The sequence below is a fragment of the Amblyomma maculatum genome, chromosome 11 (assembly GCF_055883805.1).
Source record: "Amblyomma maculatum isolate TAMU_Amacu chromosome 11, ASM5588380v1, whole genome shotgun sequence".
In the NCBI taxonomy this organism is placed as follows: Eukaryota; Metazoa; Arthropoda; class Arachnida; order Ixodida; family Ixodidae; genus Amblyomma; species Amblyomma maculatum.
The window spans coordinates 79,860,906-79,867,786 of NC_139354.1; the positions used below are offsets into that span (position 1 = coordinate 79,860,906).

Consider the following 6,881-nt stretch of genomic DNA (forward strand, 5'->3'; position numbering starts at 1 on the left):
GCTGCATTCGCTAGTTTCCCGAGTGAGCGCCGGCGTATGATGAGGGGGAGTTTCGACGAGGCAGCGGTGAACGAGATCGACGAGACCGTGGAGATGGAGATCGGCTGCGGTGACGGACACTTGAGACGGCTTCGGTGTTAGGTTCATCTGGGTGAGCAGAGAAGTGTCCAGGTCCATCATATGCGGGGCGGAGCTGTTCAGGTTGTGCAGGGAAGCGTCGAGGTCCATAGTAGTACCGATGGTCAGCATTGTAATAGGAACGAGGTGTGGGGAAGGTGCGACTGCGGCAATAACGGGAAGTGTGACCGGCACAATATATATATATATATATATATATATATATATATATATATATATATATATATATATATATATATATACCGGGTGTCCCAACTAACTGGAACCAAGGGATACAAAATAATACATTTGAGGTAGGTCAGTGAAACCAATTGCATTCAACTGCCAGCTTCCTTGTGCACTACAGGCGATTTTTTTGTTTGCAATTACTTAATTAGCTAATTATGTTAATTTTTCTAATTTATCAAATATCGGCTTTAGACCAAACATGTGAATTGGTAACTTGTAGAGCACCTTCAGAAACCCCCATTTCATTAATTGCGATAACGAAAGTCTCACGTGTATCTTTTTTTTTGGCTCAAAAGAAAGCCCGCGAAATACAAATAATACCACGTGACTAGTGCATTTGTGCGCCGCGATTGTGGTGCTCTCAGTCGTGGTTTGAGCGAACGAAATTAGCTGCGGCCGTGTCGCCTTTGCCCCGTTAAAGCGGCAGGCCGATATGCCTGCGATGGCTTCTACGTGATGGTGCAAGTAGCCCGACAGCCGACAGCCGGCCTACGTGATGGTGCAAGTAGCACCGAGAGCGGCGAGCCGACACCACAGGAATTCTAAGAACTCCTTCTCTCCCATCAGCGAACTTTACGGCAAACGGATGAGCAATAAGGTATCAGCCACTGAATCTGCGCATACAGGCTTGGATAAAGGGGCGAGATGACATCTGACTCGACTAAAATTAGCGCTGTACCTTCATTTGCCGGTTCTTTATCGTCATCCGCATGTCGGGATGTAGGCAGCAGCGGTGCACAGGTCTGGCCAATATCGCGGTGACGACGGGCGAGCTCGAGCTCGCTCCAACCATCGCCAGCATTTCTGCCTGCCGCTGCATCGGGACCATCGGGTCACGGCCGCAGCTGATTTCGTTCGCTCAAACCACGACTGAGAGCACCACGATCGCTGCGCTCAAATGCGCTAGTCACGTGGTATTATTTGTATTTCGCGGGCTTTCTTTTCAGCCCGGAAAAAAAGATACACGTGAGACTTTCTTTATCGCAATTAATGGAATGGGGGTTTCCGAAGGTGCTCTACAACTTTCCAATTCACATTTTTGGTCTAAGGTGAATATTTATTAAATTAAAAAAATTAACATAATTAGCCAATTAACTAATTGCAAAACAAAAAATTGCCTGTAGTGCGCAAGGAGGCTGGCAGTTGAATGCAATTGGTTTCACTGACCTACCTCAAATGTATTATTTTGTATCCCTTGGTTCAAGTTAGTTGGGACACCCGGTATATATATAGTGGCTGCACATCAAACATAGTTCTGCATAAAGAAAGTAACAATTGATATAAAGAAAGGTGCTAACCAATGAGACACGATCTCCTAAGTAGTATTAAGAGCTTTCTTAGAGGAAGTACTCGGATGACTTGTAATGGAGCAGTTAGGAATAATGGTAGATGGAGAAGACCTCATTAATCTTCGATTCACTGATGACATCGCCTTGGTAACTCAGGGGATGAACTGCAAATTGTTGATGACCTTTGCAGGAAAAGAAGAAAAGAAGGCTTGAAATTCAATTTGCAGAAGGCTAAAGTAATGTTCAACATCCTCAGGATGAAACAGTAGTTTACATTAAGTAACAAATCACTGGAACTATACGGCAAATATGTCTGCTTAAAATTGTTAATAACAGCAGATTCTTGCGTAGGACAGTTAGTAACCGCAGATGCGGACCATGAAAGGGAAATAACAAGGAGAATAACATAAGAATGGAGCGCATATGCCAAGCCCTCACCGATTATGACTAGCAGCTTAGCGGTATCACTCAAGAGGAAAGTAATAATAGTTGCATATTACCTATACTCACCTTATGGTGATGAAATGTAGAGTCTAACGAAAAGGGTGTTTCTTAAGTTGAGGACAGCCCAGAGGGCTACAGAATGAAATCTGGTAGGGGTAACATTTAAAGATATGAAGCGAGAAGAGTGGGTCAGAGCAATAACTCAAGTTACTGATATTCTAGTGTAAATCAGGAAAAAATGGGCATGAGCAGTACATGTATTGCGTAAAGAGGATAATAGATGTTCGCTTAGGGTAACCCTCTTGATTACGAAGGATGGAAATCGCAGCAGTAGACGGCAGAAAGTTTGCGGCAAGTGAGGTTAAGTTAGCAGGGGTGAAGCAGATACCGCTTGCACAGAACAGGGTTAATTGGAGGAATAAGAGAGAGGCCTTCGCCCTGCAGTGGATATAGTCCAGCTGATGAGAGATAGAATGCCCTGAATGCTATAAAAACACATTATTGCAAGACCTGTCGCACTAAAAATGTTTAACGTGATTTAGCAGCGATTTGCTTGTCGCCGAGATAACCAGGCTGCATATCAAATCAGGTTGCATGAATGGTGGTTGTATTAGAATGCGCTGTTTGGAACCTCATGTCTTGCAAAGCTTGAAGACTTCGGCAACGATAGTGCGGTTACGAGCAACAAGCATCTCGAATGTGTGTGCCTCGACGGCTTTCAAAATGTGTTAAAGGTGACCCGCCTACGTCTTGGGGTGTCTACACGGGAGTACAGGATGACAGCTTTTATGTAACTTCTGAAGGTGTCTCCAAGCAGATGGTCTCTAAATCGCAGACGCTGCTCTACGAGCGGTTTTTCGACAGTAGAGTGAACGAAGATGTCAGGCAAAGTTTATTTAAAGGCAGAAAAGGAGTAAAATCTGCTCGTGGTCGCAGCACCATACGCTGTTAATGCCTATGCGGTAGAACACTGTTTTTTAGCTTCATGACTTCGTCCCATTATTTGTGGTCCATTGCCCTCTTGTATGGAGAAAGGAAATCCTCTGCATCATGATCTTCGGCTCCTGTGAACATGGCTGGGTAGCCCTTTCGGAACATGCGTTGGCAAATTACAGGGGAGGCGAAGAAGCAGAGGTTCGGCTCACGCAGTTTTCGTAGTTGGTGCGGCTGCGGAGCTCCAGCATAGTAGAGAAGGATAGACGAAGGATGCTGCTCCAAGTTGTAACTTTCTTTTTGCAGCGATGAGCACGCGACAAGCCCCTCGCGAAAGCGACCGTTTTAGCATTCCGTGTCAGCAGCTTGATCTCCCGCCGTGAGTGCACGGTTCGGTTTCTTCCAGATCTCTTTCTCTTTACATGGTAATGTTTTCACAAAGATATGATGTTTAATACAAGTGTGTCCAGCAAAAAGGAAATGCACTGCGGACGTATATTTCTGTGTTTTTTACTGTTAATGTGTAGTGCAGGATAAGACAGGTTGTGTCACGCGATTGTTGCTCTTGTCTCTTACTAGGGAGTTCACGCTAAAGTAGAAAGCCTGATATAAACGAAGTACCATACATGAAACATAGCACAAGCTGAAAGCTGAAATTTCAGTCAACATTAGAGGATAAAATTGTATATGACTGCTTTTACCGTGTGCTAACAACAGTACCCAAATAAATGTACCTGATCAGCTTACGAGAAAGCTATATTTGCAAGGCTCATTCGGCTTCTTATGTCGGTCTCCTGATAAGTGTACTGTGAGGCAGTGGTTAGCAGTATATTTGGCATATATTTTTCCGTCGTCGCATATAGATGATCACACAGCATAAAGCAGAATAATTTTTGTGAAATGAACCTCACAGTGCAATGGCACCACTTTATCTGATTGGCCCCACTTTATCTGGCACCACTTCATCGCTAACTATATTTATCTCTATTTCGAAATCTCAGTAGTGGGTAATCCTTCGCGTTCCACTCTCGTGCAGCAAGTGCTCACCGTCGGTCCGCATACCGCAGTAGCAGGAGGCGCGAAGTTGTTTTCTAGGTAGAGCCTCAGCCCGGTTTTTAAAGCGAAACCAATACTACACCATGTAAAGCAGGAGTCACCATACAGGCCGCAGGCCATAAGTGCGCATGCTCCTTATCTTCTTTTTACATTCTTCTAGCTTCTTGGCTTATTCCGAATCTTCTTTCTTCCCGTTTTCTTCTTCTATTTTTCATCTCCTTGTCTACCGAGTATTCTTGTCTTTCGTATTTTGTTTTCCTTCTGTCTTCTGATTCATAGCGTCTTTCGACTCTGCTTACTCCATTTTACCAATTTCTTCTTCGATAAATAAATAGATTCACCAGGTCTAACTATTCGCAATGAAACTTTTGCTTGCACACTGCCTTTATTAAAGCTAAACCATCAGCAAATTTTCCTATAATGAGCACCGAGTGCGAAAGCTTTCGCCACACGGGCACCCCTCCTCAGAAGCCTTCATCGATGTCACATCACATAAGCTTTAGACGTCATAGAAATACATGTGGTCAGTTTCCGCACTATGCGATGTTGCAGCCCCGTCTCAGGAAGACCTGCACCTGCAAAAGATGTCTGAGATGGGTGGCACAGCCGGCATTTTAAATAGCGTTTTCTAATCGTACGAGTCTATCGAGAAAAAAAAACATTTGCCTGCACATTTCCGTAAGCCCTTGCTTTATGCATGCTGATTATGTTTCGAAATTTATAACAACATTTGATTTTCACTGCACAGGCCTCATCGTGCAGAAAAGGCGAAGTCAAAAAGAAGTGCACTAAGAGAGAATACCCGGAAGAAATATGTCCTGACATAAAAAGGAAGAGACCATGCAAAAACGGCGAAGAAGTGTGCGCATGTGAAAAATATAAAATAAGGCAGCCTGGAACGATGCTTTGTGTGGAGCTAGATCAATGTTGTGGAGGAAGGTATTGTGAATGGCCGCACCATTGTCCTTCGTGTTTCCAACCAAAGAAATATAAAATGATCTGAAATAATAAAAAAATCTAAATATTTTTGTCATATTGTAATCTTTTCTAGGCGAAATGGCTATTGTTCTCACAGTTCTGAAAAAGGGGCATGGACGGGGAAGATATGCTGGCTCCTTAAATGCGATTTCCGTGCTGGGCAAAAATATTGCCACGACCTAGAATAATAATAATAATAATAATACTTTATTCACTTCAAAAAAAATATATTGCTTCAACTAACGAAAAGCTCACATATGGCATTTACATCTTGCACGAAGTGAGTATACATCAACATGGTTTTCCTTTTCAGGGCCAAGGCTACGTACGAGCAACTTTTGACTCACACGCTGGGGAAGAGGGGGCGCGACTTCGGCGGCGAACATTTCCCGCGCTACGAATATGGCGGCCGGGATCTCCCGTGCGTGCCGAATTCTTCGGACAAAGACATACCACGGCGTTTACCGCGAGAGGCGCCGAGAGCGTGCGGTGTTTATCTGTTGCTTTGCTGTTGGGAACCAGAAGACGGGTGGTCGTGCACAACGGGTCCTGCCGTGTGCGTTGCGTACTCTGTGCCCTCTATCGCCCGGCATTTGTCGGGAGAGGCGGCGGGAGACAGCCGCTCTCGTTGCCGGCTGGGTCCAGAATCTTCCTCTCGTCTTCTCGCGGGAACCCGCGTAGACGTCTTGGTGGCGCACCCATCGCTCGTCTCCTTTCCCCAAGAGGAGGTATTTAGTTCCTCTCCCAGCCGGCGCTGCCACGAAGCTCGTTGGGGTGGTGATGATCGGTCGCGGCGAAGGGGGAGGCAACTGGTTTTCCACATCCCTCACTCCTTAAATGTTCACCTATGGTAGTCGAGAGCTGCTCCTTGGATGTCATCTGCGAGGCACACATCATCATCATCATCAGCCTGACTATACCCACTGCAGGGCGAAGGCTTCTCCCATATTTCTCCACTTAACCCGGTTATGTGCTAGCTGCATCCACTTGACCCCTGCGAACTTCTTAACCTCATCTGCCCACCTAACTTCCTGCCGCCCCCTGCTACGCTTTCCTTCCCCTGGAATCCAGTTTGTCACCCTAAGCGACCATCGGTTATCCTCTCTTCGCACTACATGTCCTGCCCATGCCCATTTCTTCTTCTTAATTACCACTAGAATGTCGGTAACTCGGCCCTCAGTCAGCAGCGGCTGCGGAACAACTGACCACGGCGGAGGTCACACCTGTGATGCAGCAGGGGGTGCAAAGAACTTCTGGCTCCACTGTACAGGCCGCCATTGGAAACTGCCCTGGCAACGTTTAACGCTAGAACCCTTCCTAGTGAAGCTAGTTTAGCAGTGCTGTTAGAGGAACTAGAGGGTATGAAATGAGATGTCATAGGGCTTAGTGAGGTTAAAAGCCCGAATGAGGCATATACTGTGGTGTAGGATGGGCATGTACTGTGTTATCGAGGTTTACCAGAGAGGCGACAACTAGGAGTAGGTTTCCTTGTTAATAAGTATATAGCGGGTAATATAGATGAAATTTATAGTATTAATGAAAGGGTGGTAGACATCGTAATTAGGCTTAATAAGCGGTATAAACTGAAGGTTATACTGGCCTATGCACCTACGTGTAGTTATGATGACCAGGGAGTTGAAAGCTTCTACGAAGATGTAGAATCGGTAATGCGAGAAGTAAAGACGCAGTATACTGTACTAATGGGCGCATTCAATGACAAGGTAGGGAAAAAGTAGGCAAGAGACGAGGCAGTAGGTGACTATGGCATTGGTTCTAGGTATAGCAGGGGGGAGTTACTAGTTGAGTTTGCAGAGC

The 6,881-nt window shown here is 45.4% G+C and overlaps 1 long non-coding RNA gene across 1 annotated transcript in view; it reads left to right on the forward strand.

Annotated features, from left to right (window-relative positions):
- The window catches only part of LOC146174239 (uncharacterized), a 29,261-nt gene extending 24,147 nt beyond the window's left edge, over positions 1-5,114 (forward strand). Inside the window, exon 2 of the long non-coding RNA XR_014701954.1 lies at positions 4,837-5,114. This is a non-coding gene — a long non-coding RNA (uncharacterized LOC146174239). The remainder of the gene's footprint in view (positions 1-4,836) is intronic.
- The last annotated feature ends 1,767 nt before the right edge of the window (positions 5,115-6,881 follow it).